At 40.6% G+C, this 18,146-nt stretch overlaps 1 protein-coding gene across 5 annotated transcripts in view; it reads right to left on the minus strand.

Moving 5' to 3' along the window:
* Window positions 1-18,146, minus strand: part of FTO (FTO alpha-ketoglutarate dependent dioxygenase) — a 374,781-nt gene that overhangs the window by 188,961 nt on the left and 167,674 nt on the right. The window lies entirely within an intron of this gene.

Genomic DNA, 18,146 nt, shown 5'->3' on the forward strand with positions numbered 1-18,146 from the left:
CTGAACAGTAGTTCTCAGCCCCTAACCCACGTCAGAATCACCTGTGAGGCTTTTTAAACCTACTGCAACTTGGCAATACTGTACACTGGAATCCACTGGGCCCACAGATTAGACCAATTAAATCAGTATCACTGGAGGTGGAACCCACGTGATGTTTTTAAAAAGTTAATCCTGAATGATTCAAACATGCAGCCAAGATTGAAAGCTATAGCTGTTGAACCCAAGTCACTGGAGATGGTGCTCACATCCTTGAAAAGCTGCATAGGTGTCTCTCATGTACAACCTAATGCTGAATGCCTCGAATGCAGAGAAATCACATTCCATACAAGACTGAAAAGATAAGGTTTCTGCAGTTGGTAATGGATAATTCTCGAATGTTTTTAAACAAGGGAGTTTGTAAAATGGACTGAGCCCAGAAGAAGGGACAGCAGGCCATTCAACAAATACCACGTACGAAGCACTAAAGACATAAAAAGAGGTGACTAAGAGAGACCCTTCACCCACAAAGCATGTGTGTCTTCACTTTCCCAACAAATAGGTGTTGTGTTCTGACACGTGGGCACTGAGAACGTGGCAGAGACAAAACAGAGTCCCTGCCCTCAAGATGCTTATATTCTAGCATAGGAAACAGATCAATGTATAAGACGTCCATTCAGATAGGGATAAACGCTCTGAGGAAAAATAAAGCAGAGTAAAAAGGGAAAGAAAAGGGCCACTTTGAGCTGTCTTTTGAACAGAGACTTGAATGGAAAGCATCGATTCTAGGGCATGTGTAACCATAAGATGATTTGAGAGTTTGCGAGAGCTGGAGGGGTGACTCAGGTGAGAGGTGAGGGGGCAGTGAATTAGCAGATGGCAGGAGGAATGAAAGAAGAGGACAGATTCAAAACAATAATGCTAAAAGTATGCCAGGCAACGTGTGAAACACTACACCTATTACCTCAGACAACAATCCCGATAGGGCAGTACTTTTGTCATGCCCATTTTACAGATGAGGAAGCTCGAGCCTCCCCATGTGACTGTCCAATATCATACACTCCTAAATGATGGAGCCAGGGCTCACACTCGACTAACTTGAGAGCTGAAGCACTTAACCCGAAAGTATCTAAGCTTGACTACTTCAAAGGGGAAGGGGCTCAAATTGACATGACTTGGTGACTGATACCATGGGCCATGCTATCAGCAGTAGAACCTGACTTTACAACACAGCAAGAGATGTGACCCAGCAGGGCCCAGAGTGGTAGAGGGGACCCCACCCAACTCTTGAGAATTAGAGTCTACTGACACAGTTTATGAAAGGGTCAAAGGAGAGCTCTCTAGCCCTCCTGAGACCCCTTTTCACCCTTGCCTTTACCTGGAAATATAATTCTAACCACTCCCCAATCATCTCAATCCTCCCCAAAGTCTTCTAGCAATAAACTCTTACCTAGAAACTGTGTGTGCAGGGTGAAGACTTGAACTCACAGTTCCATGGCCAAGCAGAGAAGGGCCCAGAACAGGAAGTGAGTCATCGTTTACATGACCTAATGAAGCCTGACAGGTGGAGGAAGAATGAAAGTGAGCAGGAGAGGCCAAGGAGGCTCATCACAGCAGAACATAACTACCAAAACTCAGACCTGAATAGAATCCAACAGGAACGTAACTCTGAACAGAAAATCAGGTAACGTACCATATCTCCAGGGGCAAGGAGACCCCACCGCCCTTTCCCTTCCATTGATGAACACAGCTATGGCATTGGACCCTAAGACTCAGTAGGGTAAAGGGCCACCTACTTCCTGTATAAAACTCAATTCCACTGCATAATGATATCACTGGATGTCAGAGTAACTGCTCTGATCACCTGGACTGATTGAGCTGATTTGGCAGACAACTCCAGGGTGAAAGAGCAACTTCCCACATTGACCAGCCGAGGAAAGATGAGTGTTCCTTGCTGGAACCTCAAAATCTGTCAGGATTCTTCGGTTGCAAGTAACAGAATGGAGCTTTAGCTAAGATTATTATAGTGATTCAGAGAGCAGACTCTGGAACCAGACGGCCTTGGCTAACTGCAAACCCCAGTTCTGTCGTTCACTACTTCTGTCACTTAACCTCTCTGAGCCTCAGCTTCTTCATAAACAGAACAGGAACCATTCTTCATCAATCATATCTGAAAAAAGTGTCATACTGCCACTGGTAAGGATGTAGGGAAAACAGGAGCTGCATCACATAAACTCTACATATGAATACACAGGCATAAATACACACACACACACACACACACACACACACACACACACACACACACACACACTCTGCTCTACACTCTACCTATGTAAGGCAATTTGACCATCTCTCTTAAAATTGAAAATACACATATTCTTTGATCCAACAATTTTACTCCTAGGTATTATCATAGATGTTATATGTGGAAAGCTTATGTACAGGGAAACCTCATTTTACTGCACTTTGCTTTATTGCACTTTGCAGATATTATTGGTTTTACAAATTGAAGGTTGTGGCAATCCTGCATTAAGCAAGCCATTTTTCCAAAAGCATTTGTTCACTTGGTGTCTCTGAATCACATTTCAGTGATTCTTACAATATTTCACACTTTTTCATTACTATTATATTTGTTATGGTGATCTGTGATCAGCGATCTTTGATGTTACTAATGCAAAAAGCTCAGACGATAGTCAGCAGTTTTTAGCCTTGAAGTATTTTTAAATTAAGGTATGTACATTTTTTAGACATGATTCTAAAAATATTCACGTAATAGACTACAGTAAGCATAACTTTTATACGCACTGGGAAACCAAAAAACCTGAGTGATTAACTTTCCTGCAAATTCACTTTATTGCAGCGGTCTAGAACTGAACCCACGATACCTCCAAGGTATGCCTATATTAGGATATTCACTAAAACATTATTTACAGAAGCAGAAGACTGAATACAGTAGGAGACTGGTTAAATAAATTATGACACCATACAATGAAAAGCTACGCAGTTATAAATGAATGTACAAATATGAAAAGGTCTCTAAGATACAGTGTTTATTCATTTGAAAAAAAAGCACATAAATATTTGTAAGTATATAGAATATCTCTGGAAAGGTACAAAAAAATGTTTGTGAATAGCGCTAGCCTCTGAGGAAAAAGAAATGGGTGTCTGGGAGAGCGAGTGGTGGGAAAGGCTTACTTTGCACTGCATATGCTTTGATACATTTTGAATTCTGCGCCATGTGCATGTGTCAGCAAATAGTCCTGGGAGAGCTGATCTGAAAGACCTAGCTCAGGTCACATGCTTGTGGAGTAGCCAGACGAAGGCAATGCAACTCCACCTGCATCCACTGAAAGAAACTGGTCCCCAAAAGAACATACAGAGGCTGTTAGAGGAGGAACGGACACTGGATGAACAGAAACAATTGTTTACCTCAACACGAAAGAGCCTAATTTTGATATGCCAGGCCCAAACACAGGCAGAGAAAAGACTCCAGAGAAACATTCCTTTTATCATATTTTGTTACTAGCATCCAGCCGAAAGCTGGTGAATGCATCAGAGAAGGCATAGACACTGGGAGACTTAGCACATGGTGGAAAATGCTGAACTGGGAATTGGGGAATCTGGGTTCTAGGTCCACCAGTACCTGGCTCTGTTGCCCCCAGACAAGCCTCTGTACCTCCCGAGCCCTTCCTTTGCCAAAAAGAAGAGAATGCGGTGACCATCTCTTGGGTCCCTTCCAACTCTGATGCTCCAGGATTCCACGGCAGTTGACCTCAGCTTGTCAGAGCCTAGCAGTGTGGGTACCACGGTACAGTCAAAAACTAAAGGGCACAGGATTAATGTTCCAGCCCGGAAAGACAATGACAAATCTGCCTACATCTCTGCTACCAGTTTCTCTGGCACTGTGAGGAAAAAAAGAGATATCAAAGGAGAAGGCATTCTGAAAAGTACAAAGTCCACTGTGTTCTCTAGGAAAGAGCCTCCTGGGTGTGACTCTCTCATAAGGTTCTCTGGTACATAAACAGTAGCCCTATAATGTCATTTCTCCATCTCGCTGATAAATAAGGTGGCCTCTACATTATCCCAAGACCTTAGATTCCCAAACAGAATCAAAGTAAAGGCAATCTTGCAGAAGCTCGCATCTGAAGAACAAACTCACAGAGAGTTATTAATCACTCAAGAATTAACACCTTGTGCCTTGGAAGTAATCAAAGTAGTCACTAGAAAATAAAAACATCACAGAGAGGGAAAAAGTGAAAGTCTAGCAGAGATCTATATATAAAGGTGGGAGACACCAGAATGCACAGCCACTATTTACATTCCGAACACTGACTCCGTCTTTCAAGTGGTGTGACTGACATGCCAAAGTGCAATGGCAAATGTAGGACAGCGTGGAGTGCACAATCACTAACTTGGAGCTATTAGCCAAAGAATGGGGAGATACGCGTGGGGAAGAAAACGCTCTTTTTCAGCGGTGGAAATGACAGATGACCACACCTGCTATCCTGGTCCAAATCAAGTAACTCATGAATGACACTTTGACTGTATTTCAAAATACTTCTATGCAAGTTCTTACGTCTTCAAGACTGCTGCCTCTAGAAAAGGCAGTGGAGATGTCATTTCCTCCAAACCACAATTCCAATATCCAAAAAAAAAAAAAAGAAGGAAATAGACCTAAGGTTCCTAAACACGGAAGAGAATCACAGGTGGTTCCCACAAGGGAAGACCTGCCTCTGACCAAAGTCCAAAATTATTAGGCTGGTATTCAATTTTTTTTTAATTGAAGTATAGTTAATTCACAGTGTTGTGTTAGTTTCAAGTATATAGCAAAGTGGTTCAGATATATACATACTTATCTATATATATATATATGTATATACTTACATTCTTTTTCAGATTCTTTTCCATTAGAGGTTATTACAAGATATTGAGTATAGGTCCCTGTGCTATACAGTAGGTCTGGTATTCAATTTTTGAGGGAAAAAAAAAAAAGACCTTGGTTGGAAAAAGCCTCAACTCATTTGTAATTCTCCTTTTGAAAATGTAGTGTTGCTTGTTCGCTGTATTCAGGATGCAAACAGGTCTTGGAGTCAGTGCAAATAATACAATCTTGACTTGTTTCCCAAGTAAAATCTTTGCAGATGCAAGATAATAAAATAGTTTCATTTTATTCTTAGCTGTGCATGTTTAGCACTTCGCTTCCCATGACTTTGATAGGAAGCCAGTTATTAAGGGGTGAGAGCGCCTTACCTTACAGAGAAATGCATTAGAAAAAGAAGGTCCTTGTTCATCTTCCTAATCTCTCTCACTGCTGGACTCACCCAAAGCACACTCCATCCAGTCTAATCAAATTTGTGAGCAGAGCTTGTGTTTTCCCACTACAGTGTCTCTGCTTCGGCCATCTTTGCAGACTCCACCTGGCTCTAGCTATCAAAATCCTCTGTATTCCCAAAGGCCTCTGTCAGAATTCACTTTTCTCCTTTGTTTTTCCTCCCTTTGAATTACTTACTGCCTTGTGCCTTATCAACCTGGGAGACACAAGTCCTCACTTTTTGTATAACTTCACACTATCTATGCAAAGTGGAGCAGATGAATGATTAAATGACTAGGGTGAAGAAAAACATTTCTTTTTCACTCTTTTAAGAGTTTTCAAATATATCATTATTGTCCAATTTTCTAAGGTATCTTTCATAAAAATATCTCAGCATGGAATAATAGAAACTAAAATGCAAAAGCGGGAAGATTCTGAATTTTCAGATTTTAAAGACAGAAACTAAGTGTCTTCACATATTGCTGCTTTTATGAGAATATTCTATTCAATTGCCAGGTTTTTCAGACAGCTCCATAAAAAGGTCAGCTTCTTTCAGGGCTCTTACTTGTCTTCAAAAATATAATCAAGGCTATTCCAATCAAGACAGAAAACAACACTGCTTCATTAACTAAACTAATAAGCCAGATTCTTTCTCCCATTAAAGAAAAAAAAGAAAAAATTAAAAGACAGGTCTTGACCTAGAGATTATCATACTAAGTGAAGTAAGTCAGACAGAGAAAGACAAATATCATATATTGCTTATATGTGGAATCTAAAAAAAAAAAAAGATACAAATGAACTGACATGCAAAACAGAAATAGACTCACATACACCTGAAACTATCACAACATTGCTAATCAACTATACTCCAATAAAAATTAAAAGGTAAAAAAAAAAAAGCAATAGACCCACAGACATAGAAAACAAACATGGTTACCAAAGGGGAAGGCGGGGAGGGATAAACTAGGAATTTGGGAGCAACAGATACAAACTACTATATATAAAACAGGTAACCAACAAGGACCTACTGTATAGCACAGGGAACTCTACTCGATATTTTGTAATAACCTATAAGGGAAAAGAATCTAAAAAAGAAAAAAAATATATATATACACACATGTGTATATATATGTATGTGTGTGTACATATATATATATATAAAAGTGAATCACCTGAAACTAACACAACATTGTAAATCAACTATACTTCAATTAAAAACAAATTTTTTAAAAAAAGACAGGTCGGGCTTCCCTGGTGGCGCAGTGGTTGAGAGTCCGCCTGCGGATGCAGGGAACACGGGTTTGTGCCCCGGTCTGGGAAGATCCCACATGCCGCGGAGCGGCTGGGCCCGTGAGCCATGGCCACTGAGCCTGCACGTCTGGAGCCTGTGCTTTGCAACCGGAGAGGCCACAACAGTGAGAGGCCCGCGTACCGCAAAAAAAAAAAAAAAGACAGGTCTTGAGAACCGCAGCAGGCCACCTTATGCTGTTCATACCTGCCTAACTGGACACCATCTATACTTATTCCGTCTCAAGATGAGAACAAGATGGAGCACTCCAGAGGAACCAGTCAGAAGACCTGGGCATCAGCAGCAAACAACTTCCTCAGTAAAGACGGGGAGAAGGGGGAAGGAGAGGGGAATCTTCAGCCCACACTGGCATTTACCCCCAAATCCTCTGTAAGGCTTAGATCCCCCCAAGGAGCCAAGTCAGCCTCATGGACTTGGCCTCGGCAGTTCTGCCGCTTATAAAATGACCAAACTTCTCCTTTTGTTCTGGCAAAAGACTTCCTGTGAGAAAGCAGTAATCCTTTAAAGCTTTCCAGTCCAAAGGTCTCTCCTGGTTTGTATTTCTCCCATCCCCACCCCCCAGAGGAAAAGCTCAGTCACATCACAAGGCATTTCTTGGTTCCAAGCTGTACTGGGTCTCAAGGACTCCTGGTGAGGAGAGAAAACTGGTCATCTGAACATTCTTTCCTGGGATCTGTCTGGAGTGTAGACAAGCAGCAAAGATGAATATTAACATGCCTTCCATCATCAAAAGCTATTGCATACCCAAAGGATGATAAATATTTTAATCAGTTTTCAGCTTGTCTAGCAGAAGTCAGTTTGCTCCTCAGAGATTTCCCTAGTTCTGTACCCCACACCTGTCCAGTTCACGCCACTTTCCCTATCTAACTTGGGAAATTAGTCATGAAAAGTCCAAGCTCTGTTGGGGAACTCATTTAATTTTATGACAACTGTACTCTATTTTTTCAAGAATAGGGAAATCTAAAATACGAAGAATGCCAACAAATGAGGCAAAAACACCATGATTCTTAAGTTTTCACAGCACTATTACTCGGGGAAACTTAATAACCTACCTACATCTCTCATTTTTAAAAAAAAGAGTTTTCATATTCGCATAAGGTGTTCGCCAGTGATTGCTCCATCTTCACAGTGTAAATGCCAAAGGCATAAAACAGAACATTCTGGTACATCCTCTGTGCTCTTGATATTATTATTACTTTTTAATGTTCAAGATGTTTTGGGGGTACTGCTACGAGGGTTACGTTGGTTTAAAAATAAAACTAACCCCAAAATATTCCTGTGAAGCAGGACCTAACATTTGAGGAGAATGTACAGAGTTAAAAAGAATGTACTGAAGGCTACGCTATTGAGCCTGGAGGTGAGGAAATGCAAGGCTGGAATGCTGACCCAACGTGGATTCATTTTTTTGTTTTGTTTTGTTTTGTTTTGGCTGAAGCCAGGTCCCCTGCAGTGGAAGCATGGAGTACTAACCACTGGACTGCCAGGAAACTCCCCCATTTCTTTTTTTTTTAATTGAAGTATAGTTAATTTACAATGTTGTGTCAGTTTCTGGTATACAGCAAAGTGATCAGTTATACATATATATATATATATTTTGTTATTCAGAGTCTTTTCCATTATAGGTTATTTATAAGATACTGAATATAGTTCCCTGTGCTATACAGCAGGTCCATCCTTGTTGTTTATCTATTTTATATACAGTGGTGTGTATCTGTTAATCCCAAACTCCTAATTTCCTTTAACAAGTTAGGGGTCGATTACCTACTAAATATCAGGCACTGTCCTAAGAGCTGGGGAAACAATAGTGAATAAAACAAAGTCCCTGCCCTCGTGAGGATTCTATAAGTAGAGGCAGACCGTAAACACATACGTGGTATCACGGCAGGCAGGGGAGAGCAGTAGGAGGGAAAGCAGAACAGAGACACTCTTGCTCTGCAACCAGAGAGGGCTTGGTCAGAGAAAACCCTCTCCAAGGAGGGACTGCAGCAGAGAGTTGGGAAGGAAGTGACAGAGTGAGTCAGGAGAGGGAAGAATGTGCCAGATGGAGGCAACAGCAAATGCAAAGGCCCTGAGGCAGGAGGAAACCGGGCATGTTCTAAGGACAGTAAAGAAGGCTAGAAGGAGGAGGGGGAGGGGGGAAAAGACTTAGGTGGGGAGAGGAGGGAGTGGGTGGACAGATCCTAGAGGGCACTAGGCCCCTCACAAGGAAGCTGGATTTCTGAACGGGATGGTGAGTTTGGGCCAGGGCAGTGAAATAACCTGACATACTTGAAAGGAACGCTCTTAACAGGGGTGAACATATAAGTGGTAGAAATAGGGAGGTTATTTACACCAAGGTAGTAGCAGAGAGGGTGGTAAAGAGTAATTAGATCATGAATCTATTTTGAAAATAGAGCTAACTGGATTCACTGATAAATCAAGACAACTCCAAGGTTTCTGGCTGTGCAATACTGTGCAATACTGGGAGAAAGGCCAGGGGGAGTTATGGGAATCAAGAGTTTGGTTTTGGATTTGTTACATTTGAGATACTTATTACTAGATGGCTGAAGAGGGCACACCTTTCCCAACTACGGTTCGGGTGGCCCAAGATATGAGACCCCAGTACCAAGAAAATACTAATTTATTACAAGGACTGGCATATCCCACTACTTTCGTCCGTTAAAAAATTCACTGGTAACTGCAAGAAAAGTTTATGACGTTAAATAAAATACAAGCCTTCTTAATCCCTCAACATCTGTTAAAGAAGATCTGATGCATAATTCTGGGCAATTTCATAAGTGCTCATTTAAATTAATAACATTTAAGTTAGTGTGATATATATTATCAAGCTACCACCTGTTCCAGGTCTTTATAACCAGAGCAGATTTGTCTTAAACACTGAAAATTAATTTTGAATATGGCCATAAGACTCCAGATTTTTATGTGAAGGCTAATTTTGTCAATCAATTAAAACCAAGTTGGAGATTATCTGAGATTTTTATACACATCAAGGAAAAATTTACAAATGAGATTGTCACAGATGGTTCCAGATGGGCTGAGACTGTGTAAGGAAATACCAAAAAGTTGATCATAATTTACATGTTAGGGAAAAGACGGTGTTAAGAATATCATCTACAAATGATCACAGAGATTCTTTCAGGAAGACCGAAAAGGCAACATATCAGTTTCCTTTGGTTTAAAAAAAAGGTCATTTTTTGCAGATGTCAACAAGAAGAGAGCAGGACGATGGTTATGTTACCCTTAATGCACAAAAGAGTCGACTTAATGTGTTCCCAGAGCTCTCTGGGATTTCGGCACTTGGAGCACATTTGTCCATAGAGACATTTTTGCAAAATATGGAAAGATTCCCAGCCCTGCCTCCCAAAGTATTTAGCCCCCAGTAAAGGAGAAACATTACCAGAGTAGCCCTGAGCTCCAGACACTGTGAGTCCCTTTAGCTCAAAGACTAACCCTAGTTCTAGAGGAAGGGAAATGGGAAACAGGGAGGGATGCTGGCACTAAGGAGACTCAGTCAAATAACCTCTAAGTAAGGGGTCCAAAATTGACACCTGTTTACACTTCCTTCTAAAATCACTCCTGGTGATGACTTGCACGTGTATAGTATTTTTATATTTTACAAACTCTCTCATTTGATCATCAAAACACTTTTCTTCAGAAGGGAATAGTTTTAGGGACCATTCAATAACCATCTTGGGAAATAAGATCCTAAGACCTTGATTAATATTCCCAACAGTTGGTACATAGCCTTTGGAAATCCTGCTTCCCTTGCAAAACCGTAGGCCTGTCGGGTTTTTTTGTTTGTTTGTTTGTTTGTTTTAAATCATTTCATTCCTTTAGACTGACCTTCTTCTAGAATATGTCAAAGATATTTATAAAAAGATAAATGACAGACTAGAGCTGAATTTACTGTCCCACTCCCTGCCCCCCAAACAACCAGAGGAAATACAGTATACATTTGTTTTATGCTCTATCTTTTCTAGGAAAAATGGAAATTCCAACCACCCCAATCTGGTCTGAAGGTTTCTGAATTCACATCTGAAATGCCACGATGGTCTGCTACTCAAAGCAATGCAAGACAAATTCCAGCAGCCAAGGCTCCAAGAGCTCCCCAGGGAAAACGAGTGGGCTCTTCACACCTTTACATCAACCTGAATTCCAGTGTGGTTAAAATGATATATAACAAGAGAATTCGTCTACTTAAAAAATATATCGAACATATGTGAAATGGGTGTGTGTGTCTGTGTGTTTATTAACAAATGCTAACAAAATTTAGCTAAAGCCTGTGAAACCAGGCTCAAATAGAAACCTTAGCTGTTTATTCCATTCTTCTCTCCACAAACTAATAAGAGAGATGGCAAGGCTTTCACTTGGAATCTCCCGGCTCCTGTTGCTTTGTCTCACCATCTTCAGCATTTTTAGCCTTGTTCTCATTGTGAGCAGAGCGGAGGCACTGGAACAATCCTCTTAACATTCCTGGAATGTAACAGGCACATCCTAGTACTTGGTACCAATAAAGCTCAGCTCTCACACAGCTCATGGAAGGGTTAAAAACAGAAAGTCCTACCCACTGGTTTGCTCTGATGTTCCTGGAGATATTGTCACTGGATGTATCCTCAGTAGAATTCTATTCAACACCTCTGTCTTTAAGTACAAAGCTGTAGGCTGTAGTAGCTTTAAGAAACATAAGTATCCCTTTTTTCTGCTGCACAGTATCTGTGTGTGAAATTCTCTAAAGGGGTTTAAGTATTTACCCTGAACACTATCAGATGGTTTCTGAAATTTTCCTTATCCAGTTGCAAAAACACTTCAAAGGGAATCATAAACACAGTCCTTTGTGCTTTCCATGCACATTCTGTTTCTGAGGCTTAAGCCTGAATTCTCTTGGAATTGTAAATTTCTTCCCAAAAAAGACAGGATTCACAACACTTTTTTTTTTCTTAATTCATTATTAAGTCTGCAGCAACAAAGGAAAAAACTGGAAAAATCTGAGAGAAATCCGGACGGGCAATCAAAGGCATCAAAACCTGTTCGAAATGCATTGCTAAGTTATATGTACAATTTCCCCCCAGATATTTTACTCTTAATAGAATAATGCAGAGGTGTGGAATTGGAGTAGGGGTGGAGAGGGAGGCATATGGAAAGAACCAACCTTCAGTGAACACGTTTAAGGTAAGAAAAAATGTGAGCCAAGGGTTTTAAGCCACTATAGCTGAAAAGTGACTTTTTTCTTTCCTCCAAATTTCCAAAGCTAAACAGACATAGAAGGTCCCAGAGCTCAGAGTCTGCATACATAATTTGAATTGTTGGGTGCTTGTGACTGTTTACCTGCCTCCAATCTGTGCTTCTCCTGAGCCACTCAGCACTGTACCAGTCAAAAAAGGGAAAAGGGAGTTTACATTTTCATTTAAAACCACTTGACATTTCACACCAGATCCTAAATTACTATAATATACTTTGCTCCTATATCAGAAATGCTAACTCTGAAAAATGGAAGACAGGATTAATATTAGCAAATATAATTTAGTATATACATTAACGTTAAAGGGGAGAGATATATAAATATAATATATATATACACATACACACACACATATATATATAAGTTGATGACTCCACCATTAATATGGACAAAAAATTAACATTTCTATTTACATCACTTTCTTCCTCACACCCCCACAAATCTTTAATCTTGGAAGAAAGTTTAAAATGAACTTAGCTAACTGAACTATAATAAGATGGCAAAAAACAGTATACCTCGCGTATATTTCAGTATGTGAAAAAGCAGCCTTGTTCCTTTATTCAGTTACAAAGAATTTAATCTAAAGCACTGTGATGATAGCTTCATTAATCTCTCCAAAAACAAACAAACTGCTCTTTGGCTCAATCATTCCCCACCTTAGTGTAACCTATACTAAGAAGGGCTCAGCCAGACAGCAACGGACAGGCTCCACGGCCTGAGCTTTCCCAGATGATTTACACAGGCCAGAATGACAAGCTGAAAGGCATGACTCATCTTGAAATTAAACGATTACAACTAACTCCTAAAGGACAACTTTCACATTCTTAAGTATCTTTCTCTCTTAAAACTTTAACAACAAGAAACTGAACAGTATTAAATAAAACACCTACTCATTTTCCACATCTCTCTGCTCTCCCGTGCCAAATTTTAACATAAATGGGTAGAATTAAATGTAGCCGATAGCTTACCTAACATAATTATATGTTGTGTTTTACACTGTTTCAAAACGGATACATTAAAATAATCCAGTCTTGGCTCTGACCCACTAAAGTCAATAAAGGTTATTAAGGCCAACTGCCATGTAAATGCACTGCTATCCCAGCACGAGGACCTGTCAAGGCAGGAAATGCAATTCAAAACATTCAAAACGATCAGGATCTACCCTTGTCTTCTAGAAAAAAAAAAGCAATGAAAAAAGAAGGAGGAAATTTCTCTCCAGTACAAAAATCATCCGTACTTCTGAAAATGTTTACTCTGGAAAGTATTCTAGAATATTCTATAGAATTATACCAAATTGACCTTTTTTTTAAGGTCAAAAGGAAATGAATAAATGTCATCAATTTAGAGGACATCACACCTAGCATTCTTTTCTGTATCACTGTGAATTCAATAGTGTTAAAACATTTTTATAGGTAAAATAAATGTCAGTTTTGCAAAGTGCGATACCAGACCCTAAGAGACAAATGGGCTATCCGTTGAATCTCTGGCTACAGCAAGACTTCCTCACCTCACAGGAGAGTTCGGCTTTTCATATTTTTTTACCCAGAAAGCAAAGCCTGTACAGTTTCCTTTCAAATGGTAACACTCTCTTATCCTGAACAGTCTCCCCATAATACGCTAATCTTGGATGTGGGGTGGTGGGCTGGTTTTAAAAAAGAATAAAATACAAATATTTGAATAGTGTTAGTGTCATAACACCTTCCTGAAGAGCAAAATGAGAGGAAAGACTAGGCTAACTTCCTAGGTTGTAAGAAAGGGTTCTGGGGGGCTTCCCTGGTGGCGCAGTGGTTAAGACTCCGCCTGCCAGTGCAGGGGACACGGGTTCAAGCCCTGGTCCGGGAAGATCCCACATGCCACGGAGCAGCTAAGCCTGTGCGCCACAACTATTGAGCCTGTGCTCTAGAGTCCGCAAGCCACAACTACTGAAGCCTGTGCGCCACAACTACTGAAGCCTGCGCACCTAGAGCCCGTGCTCCGCAACAAGAGAAGCCACCGCAATGAGAAGCCCTCACACCACAATGAAGAGTGGCCCCAGCTCACCGCAACCAGAGAAAGCCTGTGTGCAGCAACGAAGACCCAACGCAGCCAAAAATGGATAAATAAATAAATAAATTTAAAAAAAAAAGAAAAAGAAAAAAGAAAGGGTTCTGGTGCTCTGGGCTTAATGGCTCAAAACTTCATGAGGTAATATTCAGGGAAAATGTGATATTTTATCAGAATGTCATTCAAATATAAGGTTTAACATTTACATCACAAGAGCATGCCCAGAGTAAAACTATCCTCAGGGAGGGAAACGGCAAGAATAAACAGTGTGATAAAAAAACGTTGCTTTCTGGAACAGGGGATTGGCAGTGGAGGCTAGGGGAGTTTTAGAGACAGCTGATTAAACTTTTTAAAATATGTGACTGGTTATGACATGTGAAGCAATTACCATTAATGGAAGAAATGTGATTTCAAAGCTCATTTTCCGTTCTTCTTTTATATCCTACCTGAGACTACCCCTTTCCAACCACAAAGGAAAAAAATGAACACAAAGACAGAGAGGAATTACAACACAAGTCTCTTCCCTGGTATGAGGGCTGTCAAAGGTTGCTTTAATCATAAGCAAAAGGTGAAAAGTAATGTACATATTGCCCGAGGTTTTTTGTTTTATTTTCTCGCCAAAGGAGATCAATGCTATGTTGCAGAACAGACAAAATACATTAATTAGAGAAATCTTTCCACAACACACATGTGATTTTTACAATTCAAAACAGCATAACGATAAAGAAGAATCATTTGTCTAAAAGGATCATCATTTTGAGCCGTATATTCCCTGGAAGCAAAGTGAGTACATTCAGAAAGGCCGTTTGGCTTAGTCTAATTCTATAGAATCCAAATGTGCACCAAACACTGCACTTTTTATGTTAAATTGCTGTTGAATTTGTTAACCCACAACTGATTTCCTGTGTTATGGAATCTTGGAGATTACAGCTAACTTGAAGCAACAGGGATAATTCTGGACAGTTAATGGTGCATTTGTCTGCATTTTCCTGAAAGGCTTAGCATCTGGGGGCGTCAAACTGGTAGCTCAACATTGCCCCCTACTGCTCACGACTGAAAAAATATGAGGTGGGCTGGTACAAAGTAGGAATTTAACCAGCCAGTGCCAATTCCACCCAGAACACACAAATACCAGATGGCACTGCACTAACAGCCACAGAAGCGTAGACCTGCCCAATGATTATGCTCTTCTGTCTCTTCCAATAGCAAAAGTAAATTCTTATGAATTTGCTAGAAGTCGTTTAAAAAAAGGCTTGAAGCTGAAATTTAATTTAGAATGCCATTCCTTTTATCTTGGCCCAAACCTTCACTCTGCTGATAACGATCATCCCGAGACTTGCTGAGACACAGAGGCCATTGATTTCACTCAGAACACTTAGTAATGCCACACCAACTGCAAGGAAACTCGCTCTGGAGAATTCCCAAGACTGTTCTTCTTTTTAGTATTTTTACACGAGAGTTATAAAGGGAGACAGTCGATCTAATGTGCCATCACCGCCAAATTTGAAAATATATAAATAACTAAACAGTTTAAGTGAATTCATAATGAACATCGCTGGTAAGCTCACAAAACCAAAGATTTCACTTAAAAAAAAAAAGCCCTTGAACAAAAGCAATACAAAAACATTAAAAAAAAAACTCAGTGAGTTTCTTTCTTATTTTGCCAACTCTAATTGTTTCGTTGTTAGAGTTTGCCAGCTCTAATTCAAAGAACTGTCAAATTACAATCCCAAAGTCAAACTGATGCCTTAGTGTCAAGGTTCAGCAAGTAAAGAAGTTCTAACTCAGATGCAAACAAAACCAGAATTACACAGTGAAAAAGAAATTCCCTAAAAGTGCAGCTGCCTTATGTATACATCCCATAAAAATGGAGCATACTCCACACAGGCTAATTTTAGGAACAGAACTAACTGAGGAAATTTCAGCATGAACTTTTCATTACCTCCAAACCCAGTTTTACAATGCTCCATTTTGCACTGATTCAAGTCTTTGGAGAAATCCATTTTTGTGATACTATTAGGACACTAAAAGGATGACAACTTTCCTCCCCCCGACATATATTCATGAAAAGGCATGCTTTAAAGATTTAAGGAAATGTCTGAAAAGCAGAGACTTCTGGACTCTGACCCAGACTTTCAAACTGGGGCCCCTTCAGGGTTGTGACTTGATATTTTCATTATTATAAAATAGGGATTAGCAATAACTACGCATTTTTGCAAATCAGTTCACTGTTTCTGGCACATCTCAAAGTCTGTGCAGTGGTACTCTCTCAAGAGTTCAGCAGGCTTTTATCACTTTTCCACTACATTCCAAACCTGACGATTTGGAGGTAGAACAGTGAGGTGACACATGGCATGACCCCAGAGCCAGTCTTCCTGAGTTCTCATCCCAGCTCCCCAACTTAGTTGTATGACCTTGAGGAAGTCAGGTAAACCTTTTGTGCTTCCGTCTCCTCATGTGTAAAATGGGGGAAAAATACCTACTTTACGGGGTTGTCATAAAAGTTAAATACAATAGTGTCTGGTACTTAATAAGTATCACATAAGTATTTGCTATTATGACTATTATTTTAATTTAGACTTACTCCAAGTGGCCTCAACTTGCCTTCTAGCTACATTTCCTACGACACATCCCCTGAATCCCGTGCTCTGATCACACTGTACTTCCCCACTCCTGATCTTGTTTTTACAGTTCCTGGGGCCTAATGCTTCTCTCTGAATGCCTTATCCGACCCTACTTCTCCCCACCCAAGGTCCCCAAAAGCCACATCTGCTGTTTCACAACTGTCCCAGCTCCAGTGCTCTGAATTTAATACTCCAGCCTCTGGATGGTGATTTTTTTTTTTAATCTCTATTACAGGATTTCATTTTAGCTAATGCAACACCTGGCTATATTCATGCTTCTCTCCTTGTTAAACGGAATGTAGTGGTTAAGAGCACAAGCTACAAAGCCAGGCTGCCTGGGTTTCAATCTCGCTCTGCCACTTACTCCATGACCTTGGGCGAGGCACTTAATTTCTCTAGGGCTTGGTTTTCATGTCTATAAATTAAGGTTCATAACAGTTTCTGCAACTCACAGGACTGTTGTAAGAACTTTAAAAGTTAATATAGGGGGCTTCCCTGGTGGCGCAGTGGTTGAGAGTCCGCCAGCCGATGCAGGGGACACGGGTTCGTGCCCCAGTCCGGGAAGATCCACATGCCGCGGAGCGCATGCTGCGGAGCGGCTGGGCCCGTGAGCCATGGCCGCTGAGCCTGTGTGTCCAGAGCCTGTGCTCCGCAACGGGAGCGGCCACAACAGTGAGAGGCCCCCGTACCACAAAAAAAAAAAAAAAAAAAAGTTAATACAGGGAAAACTCTTAGAATAGTGCCTGGTGCATATAAAAATGCAAATGAAGTTTAGGAGTTGTACTGTTCTCATTGTCGCTTCCCAGTGTATGTCTAACACAGTGCCTTACATGTCGGAAACGCTCAATAAAGGTTCACTGCACGGAACTAAGCTTGTACTGACAAAATCCTTGGTTGTTCCCACTACCTTCCTAAGAGTAACCTAACTCACTAATTTACAGATTTTTGTCTTTATTTATTTATTTTTTAATTAACGTATAGTTGATTTACAATGTTGTGTTAGTTTCAGGTGCACAGCGAAGTGATTCAGTTATACACATATATATAAATCTAGGGCCCCCCTGGTGGTGCAGTGGTTAAGAATCCGCCTGCCAATGCAGGGGACACGGGTTCGAGCCCTGGTCCGGGAATATCCCACATGCCGTGGAGCAACTAAGCCTGTGCGCCACAACTACGGAGCCTGCGCTCTAGAGCCCATGAGCCACAACTACTGAAGCCCATGCGCCCAGAGCCCGTGCTCTGCAACAAGAGAAGCCACCGCAATGAGACGCCCGCGCACTGCAACAAAGAGTAGCCACTGCTCACCACAATGAGAGCCCGCGTGCAGCAACAAAGACCCAACGCAGCCAAAAATAAATAAAATAAAATAAAAAATAAATCTATTCTTTTTCAGATTCTTTTCCATTATAGATTATAAGATATTGAATATAGTTCCCTGTGCTACACAGGTCTTTGTTGTTTATTTTATTTGTAGTAGCATGTATCTGTTAATCCCCAACTCCTCATTTATCCAGCCCCGCCTCCCCTTCCCCTTTGGGAACCTGAAGTTTGTTTTCTATGTCTGTAAGTCTATTTCTGTTTTGTAAATAAGTTCATTTGTATCATTTTCTTTTTAGATTCCACATATAAGTGATATCATAT

This window comes from Stenella coeruleoalba (genome assembly GCF_951394435.1).
Source record: "Stenella coeruleoalba genome assembly, chromosome: 20".
In the NCBI taxonomy this organism is placed as follows: domain Eukaryota; kingdom Metazoa; phylum Chordata; class Mammalia; order Artiodactyla; family Delphinidae; genus Stenella; species Stenella coeruleoalba.